Here is a 16,149-nt window from a genome sequence, read left to right as displayed (position 1 = left end):
ATATCACCTTCCTAACCTTACCACCTTGAAACTCTATCGCCTTCCTAACTTCATTCCCTTTCTGAACTAACCAAATGAATAATTTCACCCCTTCCTAATCTCATGACCTGCATATCTTTACAACCTTTCTTACCTCACCTCTATAATAAATTTACCCCCTCCCCTAACCTTACCATTTCCTAACCTTACCACCTTCATAATATTACCATCTTCATAACCTTATCAGCTTCCTAATCTTATCTTCTTCGTAATTCTAAACTTATCTTCCTAACCTTTACCTTACCACCTTCCTGACTTTATCATCTTTCTAATTCAGAACTTACCATTTTACCAATTTTACCAACTTCAGCTTTACCACCTTCACAATCCTGCCACAATTCCCCTTCCTAACTGTACAGCCATCCTATCACTGCCATCCTCCTAATTTTGTCACCCCACAAACCTTATTACCTTCATAATATTACAGCCTCCCGAACCTCGCCGTCCTCCTAGCTGCATCACTCTCCTAACCCAGCTACCTTCCTAACCTCTCCACTTCCTAACCTTACCATCTTCCTCACTTTAAATCTGAAGCTAACTGAAGACACAGCTGATGGCATGGTCATGTGAACTATCGGTTTTAATATTACTTTGGCTGTGATATGGTGTTAATTCAAGTTCTTCATAACTAAATAAGGTTGCGAGAGGCAGGTTTGGCTGATAGGAGTGGGCGGGATAGACCGGGATCCTAGTACCTGGTGGGATAAGGCGGGAAAATACACACTGTGAAGATGGGCATGGCTGGTTGGATGGTTTTATCTAAGAAGCTAAGAAAACAGAAGAAAAACGAGAACTACTGTAAGACAGTTATTCAAGAACTGTTCCTATACTGTGTACCCTGCGTCTTGCAATCAGATAATAACTGTTTGCTCCAAACATTATGGACTGCAGACAGACACATGGCAAACGAATTCAGTAGAATTTTAGCCCCTTCAACCCGACGTTGTTTTCTTGTTTAGCCAAAATAAAATAAGTTTATCATGATGTGAATTCAATCGTCTAAAGATATGCAACACACAGTATAAAATACGTCACTGTGTAGAAGGTTTAAGTATTCACCAAAGGTTTGGTGAATACATTGCGGAAAAGACAACCCGTCCGAGACACACAAGAGTCCAGTTGAGACTCGGTTTAGGTTTTGTTGGTTTTTAATACTTTTTAGACACACCTGGGAAGATACTATACACCCATTGTATTACATGTCTTTATTGCCCTGCTCTGCAACTACACTGTTACTGTGGTGGGGAATAGTGGGGGTGGGTGGAAGGCTCAGGGTTTGCAGTATACGATTATTTTGGCAATCAGTGTTTGGGTCTGGAAACATTGCAAGATAATAGCACGAAAACTTAATAGGCAATCTAATTAGCTGGATGCATGTGGTTCGAGCAGAGGAATTGTGATGAGTTGCAATATATGATTACTCTTTCTCATTATATAATTGTAGCATCACCGAGCAATGGATGTGAGATAGCGATATGGCACCAGCATGCCGCAAGCTCATCAATTAAACTGAATGCTTAGGCTGTGAAGCGAGGGATGCGGGATGAGGGTCTTGCAACATATATAATCTTGCTAATTATATGCTCGCCGCGTCACCGAGCAACGCAGCCTGGAAACGCTGCACTAAGACGCCAAGGAGTTTTACTGGATATTCTCTTGATTTAGATGCATAAACGAAGATGAAAGGGTGGGGGTTTGCACACAAGATTTCTTACTAATTTTATGTTCATAACATCACTGGGCAATATGGCTGGGGAAGTTGGTGAGTATATACCGTTGTTGTTGTTGGTGCTGTTGTTGTTGTTGTTGCCTTAGACTTATTTAAAGCATAAAGCCAATGGGCTGCAGGTTTCAATTCCCCTTCGACAGTCTACTATCTTCCTTCCGGTGGGTAGAGAAGTATGTGAAGGACGGCTTTACAGCTTGACCACTGAGTTGCCGGGTTTTGTCGGTGCCAACAAATCAAGGCGTCACTCTCCAGGGCCAAGCGAATATCGTAAACTCTTCTAAGGACTGAATACATAGGGTGTGGAGCAAGGAATATAGGTAAGGTTTTGTGATATACGGATACTGTTGCTAATTATATGCTTGTAGCGCCACTGACAAATATGGATGAGAAATACCCCAAGTGGATGCCAACGGCCATGCCACGTTGAGTACACCGCTTCCCGTCCGATCAGCGAAGTTAAGCAACGTTGGGTCTGGTTAGTACTTGGATGGGTGACCGCCTGGGAACACCAGATGCTGTTGGCATCCCTACGTGTCAAGTGGGGTTGGTGGAGGATTAGTGCCTCTCCCTGTAAAACAATTAACTCTAAACCCTTGACCACCCCGTTTGGGATACATGGCGTCTGGCAATGGATGGATGGATACCACAACAGTTAATGTTTTTTTTTTTTTTTTAATGAACTGATGCATATGGAGCAAAAGGTGTCAGGTGAGGGTTTTGCAACATATTATTACACTTGCTAATTATATGCTCATACAGTTGCAAAGCAAATATGCCTGAAAACACTGCACAAGGAGATCATAAATTTTTATTGTATAATAATGCAATGATGTGAATACATATGACGGAGGAATAAAAGTTTGCAATATTGTCTTGTTCTTGTTAATTCTATCCTTGTTATGTTACCGAGATACGCAGACGAGAGAAACTGCAGATCCATACCAATGAATTTTTCAGTTTCAGCGAATTTTTCAGTTTCAGCCATTTCAGCCTGAAGACGTATTTCTTAAACTACAGTATTCCTGGCACCTTCCGATTATTTCTTTGGGATTAGGAAGACTTTTCAGCTGGAAAGGTCTGAAGCAGTCTTGATTTACTCCCTAAATATGAAAGACCTTTTCTAAGTCGAACAAATCATCTTAATGTAACCATAATAAAATTTAAAATATTTGACCGGACTGAAAGCATTCACCACTTCAATCCAATAACGTATTATTGTCTTATTCTAGTTAATTTCAGACGATTTTACTAAGGTTAGGAGAGACTTTTCTAACTCGGATAGCTAAATATTGCCATCAACAACCCCTTCACAACTACGGGACCTTTCTAATACCAGAAACATGGTCAGGTGGTAGCAAGATCAAAACTGAAACATACGTCATCTGACTGAAGGGATTAATGGCATTAACGTATTTACACTGGACGGGGCAAGGAGGGGAAGGTATGCATTAAAAGGTGGCTTTTCTTGGTCATATACTTGCAAAGTCATCCAGCAGCTTGGATGGAAAACTATGCATGAGAACCCCATAAAATTATTAATAAACTGGCACGTATGCTATGAAGCTAAGGGTGTGGAGAGAGGAAATGCAGTATAGGGCTTCTCCTCCTACTTCTCTGGTGGCAACGAAAGTTAAGCAACATAAACAAGAAAAATGGTATGAGCATGATGTAATAATTTCTAAGCTTCTGTAATAAACTGCATACCTTTGGGGGCAATGAGGCAGGTGAGAGTTTGCAGAACAGGGTTGCTCTTGTTAATTCTATAAAGATCTATATTATAGAAGGGTAAATTACTACATTCCTGTTCAGTATCTTATTTCGATGGAAGGGTGGGAAGGGAGATGAAGGGTGTAGGGTGAGGTTCCGCAATACATGGTTATTCATCTTAATATTCTTTCAGTATCAGCAGAGCAACATGTTTGAAATATATGGCATAATGGTAACGAATACTTGTACTGCCCTACCCGGTACCCCAGTGTTGTTAGGGCGTGGAAGGGAAAAGGAGAGAAGCCAGTGGAGCATGCGAGGGGATATAAGGAGAATGAGAGTAAGCGTGGGTGAGAAGAGAAGGGGAAGAGAATGAGAACAGCAAAGAGGGGAGGCGAAGGATCAAGGAACTGTTGGGGAAGGGTAGAAGAGGGGTGAAGGAAAAAAATGAGGGATGAGGTGAAGACACAGAGACAGAAAGACAGAGAGACAGACGGGAAGGACGGGTGAGAGGTTGTTGAGCCTGGAGGGCATGAGGGTTTATTATCTATACTCTTGTCATTATCTGGTACTGACATACTCGTATAATTTAGCATGCTGGACACAGTAATGATAGTTTTCATATTTTTTTTAAATTAGTTTACTTTGTGTGTGTGTGTGTGTGTGTGTGTGTGTGTGTGTGTGTGTGTGTGTGTGTGTGTGTGTGTGTGTGTGTGTGTGTTTCGTTTTTAGATTGCACATTTCCCTTTCATTAAGTGGGAATAAGCTGCTGCTGTTGCTGTTGCTGCTGCCTTGATAAATCATCATCATCATCATCATCATATTCCTTATGATTGGCAGGATACAAAAATTCAATATACGAGACGCGGAAAACGTTTGAACTGTCACAAGCGTGTACAAAGAAAAATGGACTATTAATTCAAGTCACTGAAACCTAATAAAATCTTTCACTATGATTTTTCTTTCATTTTCATCCGACAACCATCAAATGATTTTATTGTCCTTCGGATGGTATTCCAACAGAGAAACAGTAAAAGTTGTTTCTCAAAATGAAAATTCTTTATTCTTATCTGATCCTCAATCTTTCCACCCAATTTGGTATAAATGGATAAAATCTGTGCGAGTATTAGCTGACTTTGCCCCTTGACCTAGAGCTTAAAACCAGTTGTCCTCAACATCGAACCTCTTTATCCCTTGCTAACACATGGGGGAGGCGGTGGCTGAATCGGTAGAGAGGCGGCCTGCAGTCCTGATGGACCCAGGTTCGAATCCCGGCTGGGGCAGGGAACAGTTTAAGGATTTGAATTTCATAGAAGCAGACTTTCCTGATCTACCAGATGACCCGCCGACATGTCATAAATGTACCCCCGCTAATACCAATACACCAGTCCTGTATGAGACAGTCCTAGCATGTATTCAATATGGACGGTGGGTGTTAGCGCCGAAGTGGTGACATGTGGAGGTGTAGGAGGACTATTGGGCCTTGGGATAGGCTACTGCCCCCGAGATATAGGCCCTGAAGCATTTGCCCAGAGTCGGACACAAAAAAAACAAAAAAAAAAAAACATAGTCATTACACAAAGATAAGTCCAACCCAAATTAAAAGTAAATGAGTTATAGGATACATAATTTAACCTAGCTCTGTGACATTCACCTCTGACTGGCTCTTCTCAGAATCGATTTCCTTCATCTTTCATCCTTGATTTTAAATTATTCAACTAAGGTTCTTCAAAATTAGGTAAAAACTGTTTAAGTTGACCTTTCCAAGTAACCTTGATCTTTAACTTATTGTTTTAAACAGCAGCAACAACAATAACAATAATAATAATAATGATAATAAATAGAAAAATAATAATAATAATAATAGTAATAATAATAATCTATTGCCAGACGCCCCAATCCCGTTTGGGGCGGCCACAAACAAATCGCCTCCACGTCGTCCTGTCCCCCGCCATTTCACTGCCCTGCTCCCAACTCACACCCCCCTCTCTCATATACCTCTCCACCCCATCCCTCCATCTCATCCTCGGCCTCCCCCTCCCTCTTCCCCCCTCCACCTCACTCACATACACTCTCTTCGTCACTCTTTCACCCTCCATCCTTTCCACATGGCCAAACCTCCTCAGTGTGTTCCTCATAACACTTCCTATCACATCCACATCCACACCACAACGCTCCTTTATATCCTCATTCGTCAGCCTGTCTCTCCATGTGACTCCACAGGCTCCTCTTAAATAACTCATTTCCACTGCTCTCACTCTTGACTTATATCCTTCCAACAATGTCCAAGCTTCACTTCCCAAGGTTAGAGTTGGTATCACAATACTGTTATGTAGTAACTTTTTCACTTCCATGCTCACTTCCCTGTTTCTTATCACTGCTTGCAAAAAACCAGCAACCTTTCTTCCCTGTTGTACCTTTTCAAGCACTTCACCCTCCAAACCTCCATTCTTACTCATCACACTACCCAAGTACTTAAACGTACTCACAATTTCCAGTTCCTCACCATCCAGTCTCGCTGTACATTCACTGACTTCACCTCTCTCAAAGACCATCACTTTACTTTTCCCTACATTCACCTTTAGATTCCGTTTCTTGCACACTCTCCCAAACTCATCCACCAAGCATTGCAGCTCCCCTTCGTCTTCATTCAACAACACAGTATCATCTGCAAACAACAGTACAGGGAGTTTCCAAACACTATCCTCTCTCACCAGGGCCACTCCAACATCCACTACCCTACCTTGTACAGTTCGCCGCACAAATGGCGTTCCTCACCCTCCAGATCAAATCGTATATTCGGCAACGCCGTACCCAGATCCCCAACTCCCTCCTCACCCCACCTCGTAGTACTTCCAACCTCCCCCGCCTTCCACTGACTCACGTATATAGCAACTGATGTAAATGGTTCACGAAACCTTTATCTCATATACGTGAGTCAGTGGAAGGCGGGGGAGGTTGGTAGTACTACGAGATGGGGTTAGGAGGGGGTTGGGGATCTGGGTACGGCGTTGCCGAATATACGATTTGACCCGGAGGGTGAGGAACGCCATTTGTGCGGCGAACAGTACCTCTTTTATTACCCCATCCATGAACAGATTGAACAACCATGGAGACATGACACATCCCTGTTTCAACCCAACCTCCAAAGAGAAAAATTCACTTAGTTCACCATCCACACGCACTGCAGCCTTAGCACCATCATACATACTCTTCACAGCATTCAACAACTTTCCATCTACTCCATATATTCTTAATACTTTCCACAATCCTTGTCTATCCACCTTGTCATATGCTTTCTCCAAATCCATGAAAGCCGCATACAACTTCTTTCCCTTCTCTAGATACTATTCCACTAAAGATCTAAGAATGAATATCTGATCTACACAACCTCTTCCCTTCCTAAAGCCTCCCTGTTCTTCTCCAACTAATTCCTCTGTTCTTTCTCTAACTCTGTCAATAAGTATCCTACCATACAGTTTTCCAATTATATTAAGAAGACAAATGCCCCTATGATTACCACACACTTCTTTTTCCCCTTTTCCTTTGTACAAGGGAATAATTATACTTGACTTCCAATCCTCCGGGACTCTACCTTCCTCCCAGGCCAATCTGCACATCTTCTGCATCCATTCTACTACTATCTCTCCCCCATGCTTCAGCATTTCACCACACACTCCATCAATTCCTGGGGCTTTCCCCAATTTAACTTTCTTCATTGCTTCCACAACTTCTGTCCTACTGATTTCTTCCTGTCTTCTCACCTCCCTCCTTCTCCCAGCCATTCCCCAGCCATTTATACTCGCATTACTTCCATCCTGTATGTTCAACAATTCCTTAAAGTGTTCTCTCCATCTGCTCACTTTTTCTCCCTTCTCCACTAGTAATCTACCATTTTTATCTTTCACTCCCCTGCTAACCTCACTTCCACCCTGTCTTACTCTCTTCACCTCTTTCCAGAACATCTTCTTTCAGTCCCTACACTTTACACTCAAATTCCTTCCAAATTCCTCATCCACTCTCTTCTTACCCTCTCTTACTAATCGTTTCACCTCTCTCTTTCTTTTCTACATATAACTCTCTCTTCCGCCTCTCAACTTCTTCCACGCCCCTATTTCTCATCCATTCGCTGTATGCTTTCTTCTTTTGTGCCACAGCCTGTCTCCTCACTTCAGTCCACCACACTGTTCCTTGCACCCCCCTCCGTCTTCTCTTCCTCCCACACACCACATCACATGCTGCACATATTTCTTCTGTAAATATCCTGCACACACATTCCACGTTCCCCATTTGCTCCAATTCAAATTTGGCCAATCGTTCCTCCATTTCTCTCTTATACTCTGCTTTTTTCTCATCCTCTTGTAACCTTTCCACTCTCCTTGCAACTACTCCTTCCTCTCGTCTTTCCCTTCTTCTATTCCTCCATCTTACTTGTATCCTAATTCTGGCCACCACCAAGTAGTGGTCAGAAAGTCCACTCTCCCAACCTCTATAAGCTCTTGCATCCATTACACATCTTCGCATCCTTTCATCCACACACACATAATCAATCATTGCCTTCTTTTCATTCAGTTCACCACCCATCCTTCTTATCACTCGCCATGTATACCTGTGGATCATTTTATGCCTGAAGAGGGTATTGGCTATCACCAACCCCCTCCCAGCACAAATGTCCACTAACGCACTGCCATTCTCATCTATCACAGCAGGCACACCCCACTCACCAACTACTTCATCCACCTTCACATTCCCAACTTTACCATTCATATCACCATTCAAAAACACTCTCTCATTCCTTCCAAACTTTTCCATGCACACTTCTACATTTGTCCAGAACTCTTCTCTCACTCTTCTAGCACGATCTTGCGTTGGCGCATACACACACACACACACACACACACACACACACACACACACACACAATCGCCCACATTTGTATTCCAACTTTCAACTTTACCCACACAATCCTTGACCCAACTGATCCATACTGTCTTATGCTCCTCTTCCATCTTTTACTCACAACTATACATACTCCTTCCTTTGCCCTCTCATTCTCACCTACTCCTGCACATATACCCCATCCATACTCCCATTCTCTCACACTTTAATAATAATAATAATTACAAACTAGAACTCTGAAATTGCTGAAGCAATATCCAAAGAACTCCATACTCCAGATGAAAACACTTTTATCACTGTAGACAACAATAAGGGACTTTTGGTATGAGGAAAATCAAAATGACCGCCTTTTACGCGAAAGTGCTAAATCGGAAAGTATTTGGCCGATTTTGACCACAGTTGGTGGAAATGTTGTGGGTCATGAGTGAATATGATCTAAATATCATGGATGACCTTGACCTTGATTTCAAGGTCACTGGTCAAAATCCGTATAATTCTGAGTCATAGCGAGAGTCCGTTAATATTAGGTCTACTGTGATAAAAGTATTTTCTGAATCCTAAGAGTGTCTACGTTTTTTAGATTTCATAACAGCGATAATACAAATTAATATTTTCTTAATGCTTTTGGACGAGTTTTGGACATATATTCTTACACACATAGATCTTGGATAGAACAAAAATCATGACACTTATCTCTGCACATTCAGTTTATGATGTATTATTAATAATGTACCATTTACCACAACCGCTCCTATCACTGTGTATATTTCAAAGACTGTACACCGTGTCTGATGTACATGTGCGGATTTTTTTTTTTTTTTTTTTGCCATTCTAATCTGGAATGTGGCATTGTCATCTTAGATGTGGAGTTCTTTGAATATTGCTTCAGTAATTTCAGAATTCAAGGTTCTTGTTTTTGTTTTGTTTTTTTGGGGGGGAGAGGGAATAAATCTAGAAGGCTGGCATTCCAAGATCGTTCTCGATAGACTTGACATTTTCAAGAGTGATGTATCTTGGATGTAGGCTTCTTTTTGCCCAAAACTATTTTTTTTCCCTAGCAGTAGCGCCGCACTGAAGTCCTCAACGTTATTTTTTTTCAGTTTTTGCTCTCCTGCACGGCAAAAACTATTGAATCGATTGCCTCGCAAATGTTCCAGTACATAGTCGTCAAGATATGCTATTACTACTGAGATCCAACAACTACTTTTTGAGATACTGAGAAAAATCAGGATTGCCGCCTGATGCCTAAAAGTGCATAATCGGAAAGCATTTGGCCGATTCTGACCAATCTCAATGGAATTGTAACGGGTCATGAGTGGGCATGAATTGCACTGTATGAATGTCCTTGATCTTGATCTCAGGGTCACAGGCCAAAATCCGTTTAAAAAAAAAAAAATAAAAAAAGTCATACCAAAACTCCCTTAATATTAGGTCTACAATGATTAAAGTATTTTCATCGAGCCTGTGGAGTCCTTTGAGTATTGTTTCAGCAATTTCACAATTCCCATTATTACTATTTTTATTATTATTGTTACTATTATTATTAATATTATTATCATTATTATTATTATTATTATTATTATTATTATTATTATTATTATTATTATTTTTATTATTATTATTGTTATTAAGAGGGTGAAGTGCTTGAAAGGGTACAAAAAGAAAGAAAGGTTGCTGGTTCTTTGAAAGCAGTGATAAGAAACAGGGAAGTAAGCATGGAAGTAAAAAAAGTCGCTGCATGACAGTACTGTGATACCAACTCTAACGTATGGAAGTGAAGCTTGGACCTTGTTGGAGGGACACAAGTCAAGAGCGAGCGCAGTGGAAATGAGCTATTTGAAAGGAGCATGTGGAGTCACAAGGAGAGACAGACTGATAAATGAGAAAGTGAAGGAGCATTGTGGTGCGGATGTGGATGTGATAGGAAAAGTTAGGAGAAATGCATTGAGGTGATTTGGCCATATGGAGAGGATGGAGAGTGAGAGACTGACGAGGAGAGTGTATGTGAGTGAGACGGAGGAGGGAAGAGGGAGGGAGAGGCCAAGAATGAGATGGAGGGAGAGTGGAGAGTAATATGAAAGAGGGGTGTGTGAGCTGGGAGCAGAAATGCCGAGGGAAAGGGCGACATGGAGGCGATGTGTTTGTGGCCACACCTTACGGATTAAGGCATCTGGCAATAAATAGATTATTATTATTATTATTATTAAGCCTCGCCATTTATTGTTTTCATCAGTATTATTATTTTTCTTTGCACTTTTTTCTTCGATCTTGATGATAGTATACTGTACATGAAGGTACCCTATAGGGTAACCCAAATCCTTGAGCGAAATATGATCTTGACTTATTTTTGAAGGTGATACATTCATGTTTAAAAATTGCATATTTAAAATTGAAATATCGCAAAAACTAATTGAGATACGGCTATTTGGTTGAAAATCCTATGATAAAAATGTCTAGTGATTAACTCTGGCTCAATATTTTGCCATTTTGCCCAGTGAAAAGTACCGAATTCAAATCTGCTCAATTTCCTTTGCAACACGGTTTAGAGAAAACCACAAAATCTTTAATGCTGTAACTTTCCAGATGTATTGCTGTTGCCCCTCTTTTGTTCTGAAAGGAGTATGGTTACAGTCAGGGATACAGTTAGCGAATTATTGAGACAAATGGAAAGTTTACACATGCGCTCTTCGACACCTGTGTCATCAGAGCTTGTTGTTACACAAGAAGTTACCTTAAAGTCTTCAAATCTTCTTTATATTATAGATACCTTATATTCATTATTAAGTCCTGGCGATGTTTCTTTAGTGTGGATACAAAGTAAGAATGTGTAACTTGTTATTATTATTATTATTATTATTATTAAGAGTGAGGCACGAAGTTGGAACAAAAACAATAATCAAATAACCTGCAAGAAGTTTCCTTGTGACCAAAATAGAAAAAGAAAAAGTGGTTTGAATTCCCTCTCTCTCTCTCTCTCTCTCTCTCTCTCTCTCTCTCTCTCTCTCTCTCTCTCTCTCTCCCCCACGCCCCAGCTGTTAACACTGCCACTCGTTACTGCCTTCTTGCCGCGACTCTGGCTCTTTTCCCACCCTGCCATTAACCACGTGGGTGCTGGGGCTGCGTGAGGGTAATGTAGGAGCTGTTTCAAGTACAAACATCTGTGCTTCACCTTAAACAAGGGATTGATGGAAGAATCTAAATCTGACCTCCAGGGATGTGATGATCAAACTGAAACTATATACCCTGAAATGTTCTCCAACAAAAATGTAATTACAGATGTGACTTATGAAATGTTGATCAGTACTCTAAGTAGGCGTGTAGTTTAATATGAATGAATGTGGTTAATGAAAAATGTAAGCTATGCATGTGATATACCGTGAATATACTAATGACAAGGCCACAAAGCATTTACCCAAATGAAAACCGTTTCTGAACAGCTACCACAGCTACACCACCACCACCACAACTACCATCACCATCACCACTACAGCTACCACCACCATCACCACCACTACCACAACAGCTACCACCGCCACAGCTATGATCACCACCACCACCACAACTACCATCACCAACTCCTCCACCACCACAACTACCATCACCATCACCACTACAGCTACCACAACCATCACCACCACTACCACAACAGCTACCACCGCCACAACTATGATCACCTCCACCACCACCACAGCTACCATCAATGCCAGCACAACAGCTACCACCACAACCACCATCATCATCAAAGCTACCACCAGCACCAGCACCATCACTACCATTATCACAGCGACCTCCACCATCATCTCCATCACAACCATCCATATAACCACCATCACAGCTACCACCGCCACCACTATTGCCATTACAGTTAGTACCACCTACACAGTCATCATCACAGTTACCACCATCATTACCACCACCAACACAGCTACTACCAGCATCACCATCATCATCACAGTTACCTTCATCACCATATCCACAGCTACCACCATTTTCTGCTGAATATAATCGTCCGTCCGTAGCATCAGTGTAGATCGCTGTCTCTCTCTCTCTCTCTCTCTCTCTCTCTCTCTCTCTCTCTCTCTCTCTCTCTCTCTCTCTCTCTCTCTCTCTCTCTCTCTCTCTCTCTCTCTTCAAAACCTTATGAAACACAACGAACATGCCCCGCTCCTCTTCCACGTGCAGGTATTGTAACACTAGTGGGGGCAATTATTAGGAGCCAAAACACCCCTTCAGGAAATTTCATTTCAAATAAAAATGAAACGGGCCCACATGGGACACAGTTCCAACCATTCTACCGAGTTTCATCAATATGCTTTTTCCACTTCTGGCTGGATTACACACACACACACACACACACACACACACACACACACACACACACACAAAAGCCCAGGATTATAATATATTAGATTCTGAAGTGCAGAGGATAAGGATTTTGGTGGTATTATGGCGTTACTTAATTGCTGCATCAAGGGCACGCGTTGATATCCTTCGTGTTCAATATTCCAGCTAGGAGAGACTCTTGTAGTGATAGAGTGGGTTAAAGTTTTGTCAGTATCAGAAATGTTGTGAAGTGAAAGTCAAAAATTTTAATGGATAAAAAATATACTGTATTAGACATCTTTCGAGTGATAATGTAACATGGCGTCTAAAATGTGTCAGAATGTGGAATGAGGATGTGAATGTGACGGTGAGAGAACTGAGGCTGCCTTGTCAGTAGTGTGTGTGTGTGTGTGTGTGTGTGTGTGTGTGTGTGTGTGTGTGTGTGTGTGTGACGTTCAAACTGTGTAAGAAAAAGAGATTTCGTAAGTGAGAAATATCAGGCTGTGAGGGTGACGACATGCGAGAAGTGAAAGAGGAGCGTGAGTCTTGTTGGGAGGGAGAGAACAATATGCAAACACCGGCTCAGCCCTTCCCTTTCTCACCTGTCAGGGGAGACACCTCACGACTGTCAAGAATGATCTCCACTTTATGTCGGTCTTTCTATGCGTGTTTCTCCCTGTTTGTTTGTGTTTATTTTTATCTGTCATTTTTCTTTTTCAATTTTTTTACCTGTCTGTATCTATCTCTCTGTATCTCTACATTTTTTTTTTTTTTTCAGGTTCTGTATTTTTTATGAATAATATAAAAAACAGCGTAAAGGTGAAAGCCAGGAATACCCTTCCCTCCTAAATATATTGAACAATGCCAATATCCATTTCGAGAAGGCTGGATACATTGTATAAAAAACATAAGTAGGTGAAAGGCAGTCAGAAAGATAAACTGAGTAAAAGAGTACGAGGGTTGACAAGCTGCATACGCTAAAATTTTGGATAATTTCCCGGTTTGGACAACCACGGACTTATGAAATTTCCTTTTCATTGTTTAAAACTCTCACTCTCTACTATTTTTTGTTTCCAGTATAAGTTGTTGCTCCAAATGAATATTAACTTCTGTAAGTAACTCATTAATACTACCTTGACCTGTAGAGGGGGGACAGACGGAGAGGCAATGTCGGGCACGCCAGGCAGACGCGCCGACCCGACTGAAACAGGGAAGCCAAGGAAAGTGCTTGTTTGGGGTTTACTCATTCGATTTACTCACCTGGCTACCTACCCTTCACCCTCAGTCATGCCATACGAGAACCTGATCAAGCGTCACAAGATATTTTCGTAAGCAGCAGCGCCTCCTCAACTCTGAATGTGAAATCAGTTCGAAAACGACTGGCGGATGTGGTGTCTGTTCTTTCAGTTATTTGACATTTGTGGGAAAATTTTCGTAGATGACGGTGCAGCTATTGACTTATCACGAGATCACGAAGTATTACCAAGAGTGGTTGACTGTCCTAACTGTAATTACAGAAAAAATTAACAATCATGGTAATGTTGACGCTGGACAACCTTTATGAAGGTACAGTTAATGCATTTTGAAGGTTGGGTTTGAACGTGGAAACGTGGTTTATGTTATCTGGGGGTCGCAGCCCTCCCCGCCCCCCGTAGGATACCAATGTTTTTTTTATTGTGTTATCTATTGTGATTCAGTCTATTTCTGCCCTCATTTCTGTCGGAAATTTTCCCTTTAAGCCGTGCTTCCCCACTCAAAACCCCCAATTCCCCACCGTTCCGCCCTTATTGTTCGGGGGATGGGGGGCGAGAGCAAACTTGGAAACGGTTGATTTGCGACAGGTTTGAAGGATATATTCGAGGGTTCACAGCAGAAACACCAGGAAAACATACTGTAATAGTTAAAATCCATGGTTGTCCCAGACGGCACATGGAAGGTATCACAGGAACTATAGCATTACTCATAACCTGAATTGATGTATAATCTGTGTCAAAGTGCACACTGTTGATATCAATGTTTCTCTTCTAGTTGTGTTTTCCATTCCCTGTGTGACGAGCAGCCAGCCTGACCCACTGTACTGAATTCGGTTGTAGACTTTTTATGATGTTGCTGTTGCTTGTGATGGTTTTGATTATTATTTTGAGGGTGATGATGAGAAAGGTGCGGCTGCTGTTGTCGCTGCTGCTGTTGCTGCTGCAGCTGTTTCTAATAGTGACAACGATGATGATGATGATGATGATGATGATGATCATGATGATGAGAAGGAGGAGGAGGAAGACGTGGAATATGACTATACTGGTGAAAAATGATGATGAAGAGAAGAAGGAGGAAGTGGAAGATAGCGATATTGGCGGTGATGTTGATGATGATGAGGATAATGATATTGATTCCTGCATTAATAAAGCTAACACAATGAAATACCCCAAACAACGGAAAATCAGTGCTAGAATCTGACTGCAGTTTATGAGGATAATCGAGTGAACCTCCCTGCCTGGCATTTTGCCATCATGCCTCGGCAATGATGATTCAGTTCATAGCATTTAAAGAGTCACAATGAAAACAAACATCAATTAATTACGTGGCGACTTAGTACAGTTAAAAAGCTGCAAAGGATGGCAAACCGTCAGGGATTTATCTGTTCCTGCGAGGATGGGTTTTTGTGGACTGAATATAACTGTCTATCTATCTATCTGACGCCTTAATCCCGTGAGGAGTGGCCACAAACAAACTGTCTCCATGTCACCCTGTCCCCCGCCATTTCGATGCCCTCTCCTCATACGTACCTCTCTACTCCATCCCTCCAATTCATCCTCGGTCTCCTCCTCCCTCTCCCCCACCCCCCTCCACCTGACTCACGTACACTCATCTAGATAGTATCTCGCTCTCCATCCTCTTTACATGGCCAAACCATCTCAATGTATTTCTCCAACGCTTTCTTTCACATCCACACCACAACGCTCCTTCACTTCCTCATTTGTCAGTCAGTCTCTCCCTGTAACTCCACATGCTCTTCTCACATAACTCATTTCCACTTATCTCATTCTTGACTTGTGTCTTCCCAACCAGGTCCAAGCTTCGCTTCCATACGTTAGAGTTCGTCTCACAATACCATCATACTGCGACTTTTTTACTTTCATTCTCACTTTCCTATTTCTTACCGCTGCTTTTAAAGAACCAGCAGCCTTTCTTCCCTGTTGTGCCCTTTCAAGCACTTCATCCTGTAACTTTCCACCCTTACTCATCACACTACCCAAGTGCTAAAGTGGACTAACATTTTCCATTTCCTTACCACCCAGCCTCACTGTGCATTCAGTGACTTTACTTCTCGTGGAGACCAATACATTACATTTCCTTACATTCACCTTTAGATTCCGTTTTTTACACGCTCTCTCAAAGTCGTTCACCAAACCTGGAAGTTACCCTTCAGCTTCACTTAGCAACAATACTGTATC

General features: G+C 41.7%; 1 non-coding gene across 1 annotated transcript; it reads left to right on the top strand.

Annotated features, from left to right (window-relative positions):
* Positions 1-2,173: 2,173 nt before the first annotated feature.
* LOC145399286 (5S ribosomal RNA) lies at positions 2,174-2,292 on the top strand. The gene has a single exon (XR_013897262.1). It is a non-coding gene; the product is annotated as a 5S ribosomal RNA (ribosomal RNA).
* The last annotated feature ends 13,857 nt before the right edge of the window (positions 2,293-16,149 follow it).

Source organism: Coenobita brevimanus, chromosome 5 (assembly GCF_032717465.1).
Source record: "Coenobita brevimanus isolate Jiangsu-jjx chromosome 5, ASM3271746v2, whole genome shotgun sequence".
NCBI classification, from domain to species: Eukaryota; Metazoa; Arthropoda; class Malacostraca; order Decapoda; family Coenobitidae; genus Coenobita; species Coenobita brevimanus.
This window is presented reverse-complemented; position numbering and strand designations above follow the sequence as displayed.